At 33.0% G+C, this 15,346-nt stretch overlaps 1 protein-coding gene and 1 non-coding gene across 3 annotated transcripts in view; one reads left to right on the top strand and one right to left on the bottom strand.

Annotated features, from left to right (window-relative positions):
• LOC123268250 overlaps positions 1–15,084 on the bottom strand; it is a 38,910-nt gene extending 23,826 nt beyond the window's left edge. Inside the window, exons 1-2 of one of the 2 annotated variants that reach the window (XM_044733178.1) lie at positions 13,847–15,084; positions 503–563 (exon numbers count right to left, since the gene is read on the bottom strand). The gene's annotated coding sequence lies outside the window, so the exon portion shown is untranslated. The remainder of the gene's footprint in view (positions 1–502; positions 564–13,846) is intronic. The other variant, XM_044733179.1, reaches the window with a different exon arrangement.
• On the top strand, positions 3,290–3,369 carry Trnal-uag. The gene has a single exon. It is a non-coding gene; the product is annotated as a tRNA-Leu (tRNA).
• Positions 15,085–15,346: the final 262 nt, after the last annotated feature.

The raw sequence follows: 15,346 nt of genomic DNA, 5'->3' as shown, positions 1-15,346 counted from the left end.
CTACAAGAAATTTAACATTTTGCTGAATAAACTGAGTAAACTCTAGTCTCATTGACTGCCCATTTTAATACTTTTTCCGTGACGAAAAAAGTCCTCCTGCATTCACATTCCCGTAATTTATTCCAACATTTCCAGTCTAATTAGAAAAAAAATGAGATAAAAGGCGAAAATAAAAAGAGAATTGTTGAAATTTATTAGAATAAATTTTTTATTAAACATGCATTATATAATATGCGCGCCCTTCCTTGCTTCTTTTTTATCCCTGCAGTCAATGAGATTATATTCTCTTTTTTTCAGTAGCACTTCATTGTGCAGAATCAAGTGTTTCGTCAAGTGATATCACGATTCTTTTTTAAACCATCCACGCAGCCCTCAACTTTATCCCCTTCGGCGAAAAAAAAAATTCAAAGAAATTCCATGGGGGTAACTTACATACATGCTTCTTCTGGCACGTTTTGTTCGTTAAAAAATTTACTAAATTGAAATAAAAATACATACGTACCTTATTCCTTCACTTCCGTAATCTGACTATTGCTCCTTTCCCGGCTTGCGATACGTCACATCTGAAATTAGAAAGAGAAATAAATCAAGAAAGGAGAATGAGGCTAATTGATTTAGTTTTTGCAGTCAAGGAGTGTCAGGAAATATAATAGTAACGGGTATATTGATCAAAAGTAATAAGCAGAAAGCCTCCTATGTGTCTTATCGAGTTCACCACACCCTTTAGTCACAGAATTAGGGCAAATATGATGTTCAAAAAAGTTTTTAAAACATTTTTTGGATATTCATTTAGTAAACTTGCAGTGTATGCATTAGTTGATAGGGCAGAGCCAATCTGCGGTGCTGTAGGCGCGTTTTCGGTGCGACAGACCGTTGCCCATAAAATAATTCAAAAAGTTTTTCAATTTACTGCTGGCTTTTGCCCTTGTCGGACAATCTCGACGAAATCATACATCGTCCATTCAGTTGGTTCGTTTTTTTGTACAAGATATATCTCCGATTAATATGTGTCCAACGATATTAAAATTTAATCAAATGATACTCGAAAAAGGAAAGTTTTATTTTTTACTATTGAAAACTGATAATGATTATTGGCTTTCCAGTTGCCCATCATATATTCTGATGAATTCATTTCGTTTTCGCGATATTACATGCATGCAGTGTCATGAAATAACCGAGAGAGGCATATTATGTCACAAAAAAAAAAATCTATTCAATGACCCAAAAAAACTTTTGATTGACACTCTCTGGTAGTGCTGACCGAGTACTGTTTTCTCATCATGTTACGAATGTCATGAATCCAACTGTCACTTTTATATTGTTAAAAATTTCTGATAGGAAATATTTGAAAAGTATATCGAGTTTCACACATGGGAAAAATCCTGAACAAAGGAATTGACAAGTTTAAACAATGAGATTTTTTATACTGCCGTTCCGACCAATAGAGTTTTCACTTATTTTCCAAACAAGTTGATAAACTCAAAACACACATTTGAATCATTACCGTAAAACAATTCCTTTGAACACTAAATATCACAATAAGAATTGTTTCCGTTCAGTTTTCGCTCAATGAACTGAAAACATTTTATTCGCTTTTATGTCTCTACCTTCCACACGTTTATTTCATTTTTTCAGCTGTGTCGACCTCGTCATAAGTTTGTAAATATTTTTACGTTGTCACAAGCTTTGATTGATCAGCTACATTTGTACTTTGGTCACAAAATCAAACATTTGGAGAAGCTAAAGCTTGGGGCTTGTAAAAATATTATGTATTGAGTTATTCCAGCATATATAAAAACTATTCATGAATAGTTTTCATACCGAATTCTTTTGTCTTTTGGAGTACAATAAAATTTTTCACTCGATTCAATTTGCTAATAATATAAAAGGAGTTAATCCATTTATAACGCGATTGTTTTCGGAACCGTCGAAAATTATTTCGAATTAAAACGCTCGATTTGGAACGGTGATAAATATTTTTTTTTACCACGGATTTTAAAGAATTTCAAGTTTCATAAATGAAAAAAAATCTCGCCCTCAAAAAAATAAACAAAACCTGTATAGTAATAGAAAATAAAGTAAAAAACAAACCTTGTATATATATTATGAGTTCAAAAAAGTCGCTGGCTATAAATATAGTGGGGTAGTTATACAATCAGAGGTTGAGAAGGTAAAGCAATAAAAACGCCTAGAGGTTTTCCGCGCACGAAAGGACAATAGATTGTTGGGCTCCCCATTTTTTCTTTCAATCATTTTACACACTCGCTATCTCAACTCTCACCGGAACAAAGAAATTTAATGCACACGTCCAAGATCCCCACAAAGAAAATGTTTTTCTTGTTGCTTACACTGCTAGGAAGCCTTTAAAATGTGTTACTTTCTTGCTATCCGTTGTGTTGAGGAGATGTAGGTACAAATCGATGTAAAAGTCGATTTAACACAGCCTTGACAAATTCAACATAACATAAAATGGATAATTTTAACTCGGGGCGCTTTATTATTTATGAATGTGGTCTATTTATAAGGAAATAATCATGACTGTGTTTATTGACATGCCGACATAAGGCTCCCGGCGATTTAACGCAGATGATGCTCAATGAATTTTAGAATAGTATACTGAGAGGGTGTGAATTAATACTATGTGACATTAAATATATCTAATGAATGATCAACTGTACATATGCAGCTGCACGGATTCTGGAGCAACCTTTCACATTATTTTTCGAGCTGTGAGACTTGACAAATATTTATTCTTTGTTATTTTATGGAGACAATAATGCCTACCCATTTTTCTTGTAATCTCGATGTTAAGCTCCAAAATTGACAAGCTAAATTTTGAGATATCACATCTTATTCAAATCATAGCTATAAATAGAAAAAAAAATTTAATATTACCTTTTACATATTAGATTTTCAAATGCTCTATAAAAGCTGTTGTTTAGATTATCATAAGGTAAATACATATAGTATGTTCACACGCGCGTAAAAAATTTATTATTCATTAACGATAGTGTTCTCTGCAAGCAAACATACTTTTCATGTGCTCCTGATAAATATTTCAATGATTATTTAATCAATATCGCGGCAATTTAAATCATTTTAATAAATAAAATATTTTAGAGCAGCGTTTTTATTGAATTTTCAGAGTCTTAATCGACAGTTTTGATGCTACAGAACGTTTCTAGTGATAAATTTAGTCCATCAAAAAATTTTAATGACGGTTTTTTTGCAAAATATACTGATAAAAAGTTACAAACTTTAAATTGCAAGTTTGTAAAAAAATTTTTCAGGCAGCGTGGCCGAGCGGTCTAAGGCGCTGGTTTTAGGCACCAGTCCGAAAGGGCGTGGGTTCGAATCCCACCGCTGTCATTTATTTTTATTTTTTTTGAAAAAAATTAATTAACAAAAAAAAAACCCCCCATAAAAATTGCTTAGATAGAGATAAACCTCGAAAATTAATTTTTTAGAGTGATCACTGTTAAAATTTAATTAACTCTGAAACGTGACAATCTGACAGCGGCACTGAATATTTATAATCACTTGAAAAAAAAAGAAAAAAAAAGTAGAAACGATGGGAGAGAGCCAATTAAAGTAAAAAAAAATAAAAAAAATCAATTGTCTTTACCGCCAGCGAGTGGTTAAAAATTTGTAGAGTTGTTTTCCCACTTGTGTCTACCCCACAGTGAGCAATATTAATTGTCAAGTAGTCAGAGAGTGACGCATTCTCGGCTCAGAGGCATTATAACTGTCGACAGAGTAGAGTAAACTGCTTTGTTTTACTGACTTTCACGTCCCTATTTTATTTCTTCTTCAACTTACCCCCATTAGGAGCATTATACTCCATACACTCTTTGCTTGTCAGTACACGTTAAAACATAACAAAAATAATAAGAAGAAAAATATAACATAAAGCCATTGCCTGACGAATAGAATCCGTCTTTGTCTGACTATCACTCAATATAGAGTTTTATAAAAATTGTTGTCTCTTGTTCCACTCGATTGTCTCTCTGCAATTACAATATACACTCCCAGATGTCCAATTTAATAAAATTTATATTTAAATAAAAATAAAACAGCAATTAGACACCTGGAATCTCGAGAATTTTTTTAATTACATCTTTATAACTCCAACTCGCGCTTTAAAATAAAATTAAATGTCTATGTTGGATAAAAAAAAAACATTTTTTATTCGTATCGCCATAACAAGGCATTCCAACACAACGATCTCGCTATTTTATGGGCCAATAAAAATTTTGACAGTGTTATTAAATCTGCCCTAGGGATACTTTTAGTGTTGTGTGTGCATTTGCCGGACCAGCAGAACGTAGAAAATCATAAAGCACAAAATTGATTAATTTAAAATTTAAAAACTCCAAATATAACTAACATTATCATTTCAACGATGATGATAATAATAATAATAATAATGATAATATTTATTGCTGCGTTTGACAAGATATCTATGAATATTCGATTTATCAAGACTCCCATTGAAAATAATTATTCTTTTTTTCCTTTGATAAAAAATTTACGAGCTCTTATATTGATTGATTTTAAAATACTGACTCTATCTCGTTAAAAGTTAATAATGAATAAATGTAATTACATTCTTTTTTAAAAAAAGTTGCAAAGACACGTGATAAGTTAGGCAAATTGGTAGCATTGTCATATAAGAACGTGTCATACGCATACACAATACCTTCTCTCATTACTCGCTAATTTCCAGCTGGCATGTTTTACTCTCTGTGCTGGACGTTTCACGCCTTCGGGGGAACAACCGTCAACTGACATATCTTTCTCTCTTTCTCTTCCGGTTTGTATGCGCTCCACGAGCAGAGGATGCTGTCTCTGCAGTAGCTGAGCATGCATGTACTTCTATTAGGCATTACATAAAGAACACCAGCAACCAACACCTAGAATACTCAGTAGAGCGCAACTCCCAACACCTAGAACCTCTAGTTTCGCGGCAAGTATCAAAGCTCGGCAATGAGATGCTCTTACATTAATTTATAGTGAGTGTTTATGACCAAAATTCAAAATTAAAAGCGGCAGCTTGTCCACGAGCTCTCAAAGGATCTCATTTATTTTCACTTTTCTTTTACATATTATATGTTACATGTTATGTATTTATTTTTTTAATCTATTCATACATTTTTTAAAAATAAAAATTCCTTCGGGTAAAATTCCTTGATCCTTTAAATGTTATAAAAATTTATGTATTATAAATAATGGATGCTGTAAAAATCGACCGTAACAAAAATCTGACTCGGGGTCTGACTGAAAGTAAAAAGCATAAGTAGGCTTATTATTATTATTATAATGACATAATGTTCATAAATATGAAATCCCTTTACTAGGATAAAATTGGAGTCTCGGCTGACCGTCTTAAAAAATTCGGCGTAGGATTAACAGCGTGTTCGGCTTATCCAAGTACAAACTAAAAGGGAACTAAACACAAAGAGGATCGATACTGTGCTCTACTCGGCTCATTTTCCGGGATAGGAGTAGTCTCGCCATCAGGCTAGCCGACGACGACGGCGGTCTAAACCGCACTACACACTACTGTAGGCCGTAGTACAGTATCCACTATCCACTATCCAGTACCCACTACACACGCGAGTTCGCGTGTGAGCATTAACGCCCTCGACCGCATGCCGTTTTTGCCATACCTAACCGGGAATTCGCGACTACCCGCGTTGTTCTTCTACACATCAATGTACATGCTCATATATGACACTTTCACACACTCCCTCACATTGGTTACATTGTTATCAAAAATGAAACACGTGCATTCACTGCTCTTTTTGTTAATGTATTAATTACAAGATGAATGATTGTTTAAATTTCTCTTGAACTTCGCATACTGGCAAAACTTTTTCCTTTATTAAAATTCACGGTTTTGCCTCGCGGATACACAAAGCAACCACTCGTGCACATACCTATATTATATGCGATGATGTGGATGTTTCACAGAGTGTAACAATTGATAAATTAACAAACTTTTGTTTAAAATTAATTAAACATCAAGTTTGGCAATTTTCGATTACAAAATAATCTAAATTCACGTAACTATATATATAAAATTTACTCATGGTTGTATGTATATATATAGAGTATATAAACTCCCCCATGAGTTTTTGCTCTCTACTAATCGATATTTCGTACAATATTAAGTCTGGCTTTACATTGGCCGCCTGGATGCACAACTTGGCATGGGACAGGAGTAGGCGACGCGAGACGAGCTGAACAGAAACGACACCGAACTCTTTGACGGTCGAAATCTAAAAAAGCAAAAAAGTCTCGCGGTTCACCGGGTAGAGTTGAGAGTAGTCACGTGTCTCCAAGAAAATCGCTCCTTCCAGTCATTTTACCCACCAGAGCTTCGAGCTTTTATTCATTCACCGGTTCAGCTCAGCTATAGCCAGCTCTGACACTGTTGCTATTACTTTACTACGGTAGATCTACTGGCAGTATAGTCCTTTAGCTCCCCGTGGTAGTCGCTCGATTCGTTATTCGTCGATTTGCGCCTGAATGCACGGACCGGCAAGTTGAGAAGAGAAAACGAGCCCTTCCGACTCGTCGAACTAACGGCCGGCTCCATCCTTGCTCTGATGGTGTTGTGTGTATGCCAGTACACCAGGGGATGGATCTACATCTACATTCACATTTATACTTCCATACCTCCATATTATTTACTGTATGTGGTGGTGGTAGTAACTACCCCCCATGAACTCCGAGTACGCCAGAGAGAACGTAACCCTTCGAGGTCGCCATGGAGACCAGCAAGATGTGTCACGATATGTAAATCCCGCTTTTGCGAAGGTCATTGTCTAATTTAAGCTCTCCGGTTCATTTCATCGGTTTTTCATAATCCTGAAAAATGTAACAATATTTTTTAAAAATTTTTTCCGACCTCTAATAGATGAAAAATTGGTACAGCGCGTGGACAATTTGTCTCCGCGATTAATCGGCAATTTCTAGGTAGGTCAATGTCGGTACTACCGCATTGAACGCGAGCCAATTTTCCAATGACCTATCGACTGCCTCTACAGATTGACTCTGTACCTAAAATATTCCTCTGTATAATAAAAAAAAAATAATAATAATAATAAATAGAAAAAAAATGATTCACCCCCAGTTCATATTAATAAAAGTAATGATAATCATTATCCATCTCCGGAAAAAATGTTCAACGTTACATGATATGACATATGTTTAATTTAATTTTCCCCGCATGAAATTACATGGTTTTATTTTCCACGTTGTAGCCGAGGGAAAATAGTAGCTCGTCCGCGAGAACTGGGTGCGTGCTGAGGCGGCTACCGATCGTATGCCAAAGGTAACTCACACACCACACGCGTTTATTATTTCAGTGTAAGTGTAAGTGTGAGTGTTGTGAGGGAGGCAGGTAAGTAAATCGTCGGCTTGGGAATAAGGGCGAATGAACTTGCGAGTATTGACTGGACGCAACGTTCAGTTCCAAGTATATAGTCTCCGTGGTGGCTGGCTGACCCGTCAATTTTTAAATCTACACCGACTATTCGGCATTATCTTTATTTTTATCCGTCCAGTTCATAAAAACCACCGCACGATATATTTTTTATGTTACGGGATTCTACAACACTGAGCACGTGTCTTTATAACAAAAAGAGGCCAATAGACATATATATATATATATATATCTCGGACATTATTGACGAAAGAAATTCTTACCTTTCTTCGTCTTCTTCCTCTTTTTTCTCCATTTCTATTTCTACGGCTATTATATAACAGCCATAAATAATTCAGGCCGACACTTTAGGTGGGTAATTTTTTGGTACACGCGCGTAGTGTTGGAAAGAAGCAACTATTATATTCAGCGTGTGTATTGTCGGTTATCCGGGTCTTTGTTTGTCGAATATTTGGGTTTCAGTTGAACAAACACGCGAAAATTTCTAAGAAACTAACAACAAAAGTCATCGGATCGAATCCCCCGTGGCGCCATCTCGACGTGTATATCAATGACTTTGTCTTTACTTATTTTCTTCTCTTGTTGTATTGGCTCTTATACGCTTCCTTCCCTTGTTCGTTGTATTGGAACCCCTGCGACTCCAATATTATATCCCTCGTTCATTCCATTTTATTTGATTTTATTTGTATGGATGTGTTGGGTGTTCTTCCTCGGCGATCCGGACGTGAATCGCGACTCGTAATAAATATATATCTACGTAAGATATAAGAAATCAATCGGGTGTAAAGAAGCATGAAAATTCAATGAGTTAACTATTATATTGCATTTGACGTTTCATACCGTCGAGAAGTTGAATCTTTTATGGCTTTAATAAAAATCACCTCGCGCAAAATCATAATATGCTAAGGAAAATAAAACTTCTGTAGCTATGCTATTTAACTTCACCGTTTACCGATCGCTTTCAGTTCAAATTACTCTGCTTGATTAGTTATTTATTTTCAATTTACTTTGAAATTTCATACCGCAGATTTTTTCGGTATATGTTATATATTTCTAACTGAAAGTCACTGTTATGACAATTTGTAAATAGATATATAATGTCATCATTTTAATCCTTCACAAGAGTTTAATGTCAAGTATGTAACTCAGATTTTAATAAAATCGTAAAATGTACGAGCGAATAAATTTTTTGAATTTTTTCTGGTCGATATTATAATAAATAGTTTGAATACTTTCATCTTTTATTCATAATGGAATTTTTGTTTGAAATAATTACATCGCACCGATAATTCATCATTAATTAAAAGCCATTATCGATAAAATTTTGACAATTATATAAATATTTAATATTCACTAATCTGTGCAAATATTTCACAAAATATCTTGATCAAATAATAAATTTAAATTTCCAAAAAATACTTTTGAGAAATAAGATATCTGATAATTATGAAATAGTGAAATTAAAATCAATACCCGAGGATTCGCAATACTATACGCCCCAACTTAAAGCTGAATATTTAATAATACACTGATATATATATATATATATATATATATATATATATATATATATATATATATATATATATATATATATATATATATATGTAGAGTAAACTACAAACGGGGGTTGGTTTTTACGTAACAAAGAAAGAGAATAAAAGGAAAAGAAATATAGATATATAAATGCGAAAAGAACACGCAAGGGCTGTAGCTACGACTTTGAGGAAAATTTAATGCAATAATAATTCATATATGAGAAATCCTATGAATTTTTAACGTAGTTAATACTAGTGTACTATTAAAATATTTATGAGGAAAATTTTAAAGTGAACGTAAATATAAATATATTATGCCAAATTGTTTAGTTCTGGCTCGGAAAAACTTTTGTTTGCTCAACAATACAATACTGGATAGGAATTATTCAAACATGTGTGGAATGAAATGAATTTATTGTTTTTTATTCATCTGTTACTTTGTACTGTACTTGTAACGCTTAGATTTTTTCGTTCCTGATAACAAAAATGGTTGTTCAATAAAATTCACCGAATTTTTTAGCGTCATGCGATCGGATTTTATTCAGGTGGAATAAAATAATTGTAAAAAGTAAAGTTAACGCGCGAGACCGTGATCTTATCGGGGATGGGGTAAAGTGATAGAGCCAGTAAAGTTCCAGCAAAAAATACTCGCCACTGAGTAGTAATGTAATGCCGACGTGCTAACGAGCTCAATGAAACAACGTGAAATAGATAATCGAGTTTGTCTTTTACAAATTTCCACTCTTCACCTAACCAGCAACCAAACTTTTGTAAGAAACTTTTTCTCCGTATCTACGAATAATTTTACTCGCCCGACGTAAACTTGATATTCCATTAAAAATTATAAAAAAATGACCCGTGAATTAGCTTCAGCGATAACAATGAAAAGTCAAAAATTATTATTATTAAAACAGTGATCTTTTAACTCGTTAAATAATTCTACTTTTGTTTTAATTCAGTTTCGCTTTTATATCACTGACTTTCCTTAACTTATTTTTTTATTCTTTACAGAAGTGTGAACAATTTCCGCGATTGCGACTGCTTTGACGACAAAAAGAAAATTTTATAGAAATAATACTGTAAAGCATTAAAAGGAAAATAAATAAAAAATAAATGAACTCGAGTGGGGTTGAATTAAAAGTGCAAAAGGGAGCAGCCTTGGGGAGCGAAAGGACTAAGAGGTTTTCGCGTAAATGTGTTCGTATAGATAGATATACGCCACCACACGTCCGTATATTTATCCACATATCTCAAGAGAATAAATGATGACATGAAAGTTTGCACATACAGTGTTGGCATCCGCACACTTACATATTACACACAGGACTAGACTGGTACAGAAATCGCAAAGGACAATCGACTGACACGCTATTCTCCCATTTCTCGATATTTAACTATCCACCTACTAGATAATTTAATGTACTTGACTAGTAATTTATCTTATTACGCATTAAATTATTTACCCCGAGCTGGTGTTATCATTACTCCCGTGTATTGTTTACTCTGGTGGTCGATAAACTGATCAATTAAACTATTAGCATAACTATTCCGTCATGTGGTCAAAATTAGTCTTGCGCTCAGCATTTAATTATCCGGGAAGAAATTTATATTGGAAACCTGTGCAAGCAAATTTTGGGAGACTTGTGTCTTGTGTTTTGTGTCTATATCTAGGGCGGTTAGTCTACTGTTTTGTGTACGATAGTAACCTAGTTAAATTGTTATACACTTAGAACCAATAGAGAAGCGCGCAAAGTATGCCAGGCTCCTGAGGATCCTCTTGGTCCTCTTGGTTTTGTGATGAATATTATTATTATACATATTATGTATAACATATTGTGTATTACCTATTGTGATAGTGCTTTACAGGAAAATTAGAGGACTGCTAAAAAAATTTTTAAAGTTTCTCTTTTATGTTTTATTTGCAAAAAAATTATATTTCTTCACATCAGCAAATCAAAAGTTGTATTTTACTTTTGTTTTTTGCAATCAGAAAATTTATTGTCTATTCCTCAGAATTCTTGGCGATTGAAAAAAGTTTCAGACTCTGAGACTAAAGTTTTAGAAATTTTATTTAAAGAACATCAGGCACGCGTTGAGAAAATTTTTTTAGAAATAAATGACGACCCGCAGCGATTTTACAATGCTAATTTTATCGAAATATAATACGAAGGTAATATCATGGATTTATTATACTTATGTTGATAGTAGGTCAGAGTACAGAGTTGAAATTTTCCAGGTAAAAGCCGCCGCATAGCAAGTACGCAGTAAAGCAAAGGTACGACGATGACGAACAAGATAAAGAATCTTAAGAGCTGAGGGTGTAGAACCTTTCAACTATGCCCCTTTGCTCTCAGCTTTATAAACAACACTCCCAAGTTTATATTATGTTATGGACTTGAATAAAGCTGGAAAATAAAGATCGAGATGAACAATAGATAATTAGACAAACAGCCGTTCACTGAGAATCAAGACTGTGACTTGTTTTATGTCTACTTAATTTCGATAAGTGTATTAATTCAATCGCCCGTCTCGATTATCGATTTCAATGCCATAAAAGTTTGAGTTGCTTTTATTCCGCGTTGAGTTGTTTGCGATAACATAAAGATAATTACATAATGTTACTTTTGATGTTATGTCGAGAGCGGAGAAATGGAGATGAAATCAGAGCCAAAATCAGAGTGAGATTCTTGCGGTCTATGGAAACATACTGGTGGAAATCAAAACAGACGGAATTCCATATGCCGGGAAATTCGAACCGATGTGGTGACAGGCCAAGACCACCAAGCGGTCAATAAACTCTGAAACAATTGTCTCTGATTTCCTTAGCATTGATGTTGTATTAATTGCCTGATAATTAATCTACCATACAACTTTTATTTTAAAATCTTTGTTTTATAATTTTTTTTTCATGGAAATTATTATCAGCGTATTCTACGCTTGAGATAAAATATCATGATATTAAAAATATTTTACGGAAAAGAATACTGACATTTATAAAAAAAAAAAAATTAATTCTGTTCAAGATTTTTTTCTCTCGAATCAAGTTAATTTTTTTTACAATGGATAATCGAGAATTATTGTATTGAAAAGATAACTTTCAATAACTAATACTCAGGGCAATTCATTTAAAAACTTTTATCTCATCTTCACTAATTAAAAGATCCATTGGAAAAGGTAAACAGTTAAAGTTTCATCAACACCTCAGACATTTATTGCTGAGACTCTTGACGAAACAAATTAATTTAATTACTTCTCAAGATAATTACTCTATATAACTCAGTTATATACCTTAATAATTACAATATTAAATAATAATAATGAAGGCAACTTGGCTGACAATTTTTTATCAAACAACAAAAAATGATTGGTCGACATGAGGGACGGTAATGAGGATAATTGACTAGCGGATCGATACAAACAAAATGTATGACATGAAAATATTCATGAGGCGTGTGCTCGGATTTTGGTGAACAAAAAATAGAATCGGTGTGGAGAAAGAGCCGGTCGTACTAAGTTGATTGGTGTTTGCCGAATGCCGATTTTAAAATCTAGTTTGTTTGCACTCGGTATTTATTCCCGGTACACCTGATGGCTGACAGTGCTGGAGTGGGATGGTCAGACCAAATTAACATTGGTGGTCCAGCCGAAATATTATCTCGGTCTAGACTGCCGGGTAATTAACAGGCACCCACTCGCAATATAGTCATTAATAATCGTTCTGATGCACGTGTCATTAATTAACTAACTTACTAATAGCCGAAGTAATATCCACCCGCGCCTCGTGAACATGCTGCGCTTTAAAACGATTTACATTAAAATAATTCCAGGATAATTAATAAGAGTCCAACTCCGTTCTACGCTAAACTAAATCCTCTATATGAAGTAATAATTACTGTAATTACATATGACCATTAATTCTATATAGTAATAACAGTAGTAATGCAATTAATTCAATGGTAATGATAATTATTATGATAGTAATGGTGAAATGTGATCGTTAATATATAAATATAAAAACAAATATTTGTTGGGATTGGAGGCTTGGCGTTAAAACTCGCGCTTATAATGTTTATTTAGTCCCGTAGCTTCCAATTATCAATAAATATTCATTATTCGAGTGTAAACGTCCTACCTACGTATGATATATGTATATCCATATATAATCGCAAGAGGATGTGTTATATGGAGTATTTGGAGTATGTAGATATGCTAAATTTGGCATGTGTGATTGGGCGAAATTCAACCAACTAAAAACCCGACTGTGTAAACGCAATCAGCTTTTGATTGAAATTTTAATATGCATGTATGTAACGATTTTTTAGTTTATAAATTGTCCATTGATTTATTTTCAGTAGTAATGTTTCAATTTTTGATTTTGCTGAAAGTTCTTATTCGTCTAGACTAAATTGTCAAAAATTAACTCAAGCTAAAATTAGTCCAGTATATTTTAATATTTAATTTTGGTAGAACTAGATTAATTTTTTTTTACACTCATACATTTGGTAAATGAATATAAAACCTTAAGCCTTGAAAAAATTTATGAATACTTAAAATCTTTTAGTTGAAAAATAATTCTAGAAATTTATCAATATTACAAATCTCAACTTGAATATTTAAATATTTTCTTTCTGATAACTTAAAAAAATGTAAAACGTTATTTCGGTGATAAAAAATATCGTTAAAATTTTTTTTCATTTTATGACAGGTAGAATACGGATAAAAACGCGGTGTTAATAAAATCGTGAGTGAATATTTGTCAAATTCGTCGACTGGTTTGTTATTTCATTCCATTTTACTCCTATATTCATTATTATTGTTATTATTATTATTTGTACAATAGTTTGCGGAGTTTACTTACAGTCCTGTTGACATTGTTGCGATTTTTTGAGCATTCCCGGATAAAAACACAAGATGATCTTGTTATTTCTGGCGTGATTCCAACAGCAAATATCTTCGCTCTTCCTCGAATCAATTCTGTTATTTTTCCGGAAAATCAGACGCCAGTAATAGTAAAAAAAATTAATAAACAAACCAACACCTCATTTTAATTATAAAAAAAATTAACAATAAATTTTTCCAACCGTCCAATAAAATAAATAGCAATTAAAGTTTTGTAATTTTCGGCTCGACGGAGTGTAAATTCAATGCGTCCTTCAAACGCGCGCGTCGCGACAACACTGGGGTTGAAAAGCACCCCTACCCGGAATATTATTTTCTGTACAAGCCGGCACAGGAAGAACCCCACTGAAATTACCCTCTCTCTGTAATTTCCCCCTCCACGCTCTTCTATCCCGCTGTCCACTCTACATCCGTGATGTTTAGTTACTGTACAATAGAATACACATGTCACTAAATCCTTCTAATTTATAAATAATGTTTATTGGAGATCTAAAAAAATTTTCTAAAAATCTAAACCCAAAATTTTATAACGATTTTTTATTTTTTATTTTAATAAAAGAAACAGGTTACAAGTTGAAGTGCTTGTGCTATATATATATATACACTCGAGTAACATACACCGTGTACTTTGGCACAATTAATACTTACACTTGTTTTATTTTCCAAGTAAACATACTTGCAAATCATAATTACATTTATAATTCTTACATGTACATATTTAATATATTTATATATATATATTAATTAATATATTACACAGTTATAAAACGATTTTATTAGTTAGACTGCCTTGCTGTATGTCATTAAATGCACAAGTCTTCTTGATATGCTGAGCAATAATTAAGATTTATTTATTCTCATCTATTTAAATTGTTATTTGCCGTTTATCAGAAGACATATCAATAATTATACGTAGAGTGGTAGTTGTGTAATTTTACACTTATGTTTTATTCAGTTATTATCACAGACTTCGCAGCACCTCCCAGCTAATGACATACACTCAATCAATACTTAATATCTTTACTTAGGTAATTATAAGTATACACATCTCTATAAATTACTTCGTTAATTCGATTAGTTTATAAAAATTTCTAAATTTAATTTTGTTCTAATAATTTCATCAATTATTGTCAATTTTTTTTTTTTTTTTTTTACAAAGCAATTGTGCGTAATTATTTTTTACACTGAGAGAAATAAAAAATATTGTCCAAACAAGAATTTCTCGACTAAATAATTTTTTGATAAAAAATTTTCCTCAGTGTAATTTATAAAATATCTAATTAACTGGCAGTTTAATCATATTGCATACAATACAAGAAATTGCTGAAGGTCAATCACATGGATTAGTCAAAGAAATTGATCCGTAGTTATTATTTTTAAAATTACGTCTTAGTTTACTATATACAGACAAGATTACCGCAGATTTCGTCGCATTTTGTTGAGGAATCGCTAGAGCCCT

Source organism: Cotesia glomerata, linkage group LG7 (genome assembly GCF_020080835.1).
Source record: "Cotesia glomerata isolate CgM1 linkage group LG7, MPM_Cglom_v2.3, whole genome shotgun sequence".
NCBI lineage: Eukaryota > Metazoa > Arthropoda > Insecta > Hymenoptera > Braconidae > Cotesia > Cotesia glomerata.
The sequence above is the reverse complement of the archived record's forward strand: the minus strand, read 5'-3'. Positions and strand labels throughout refer to the sequence as shown.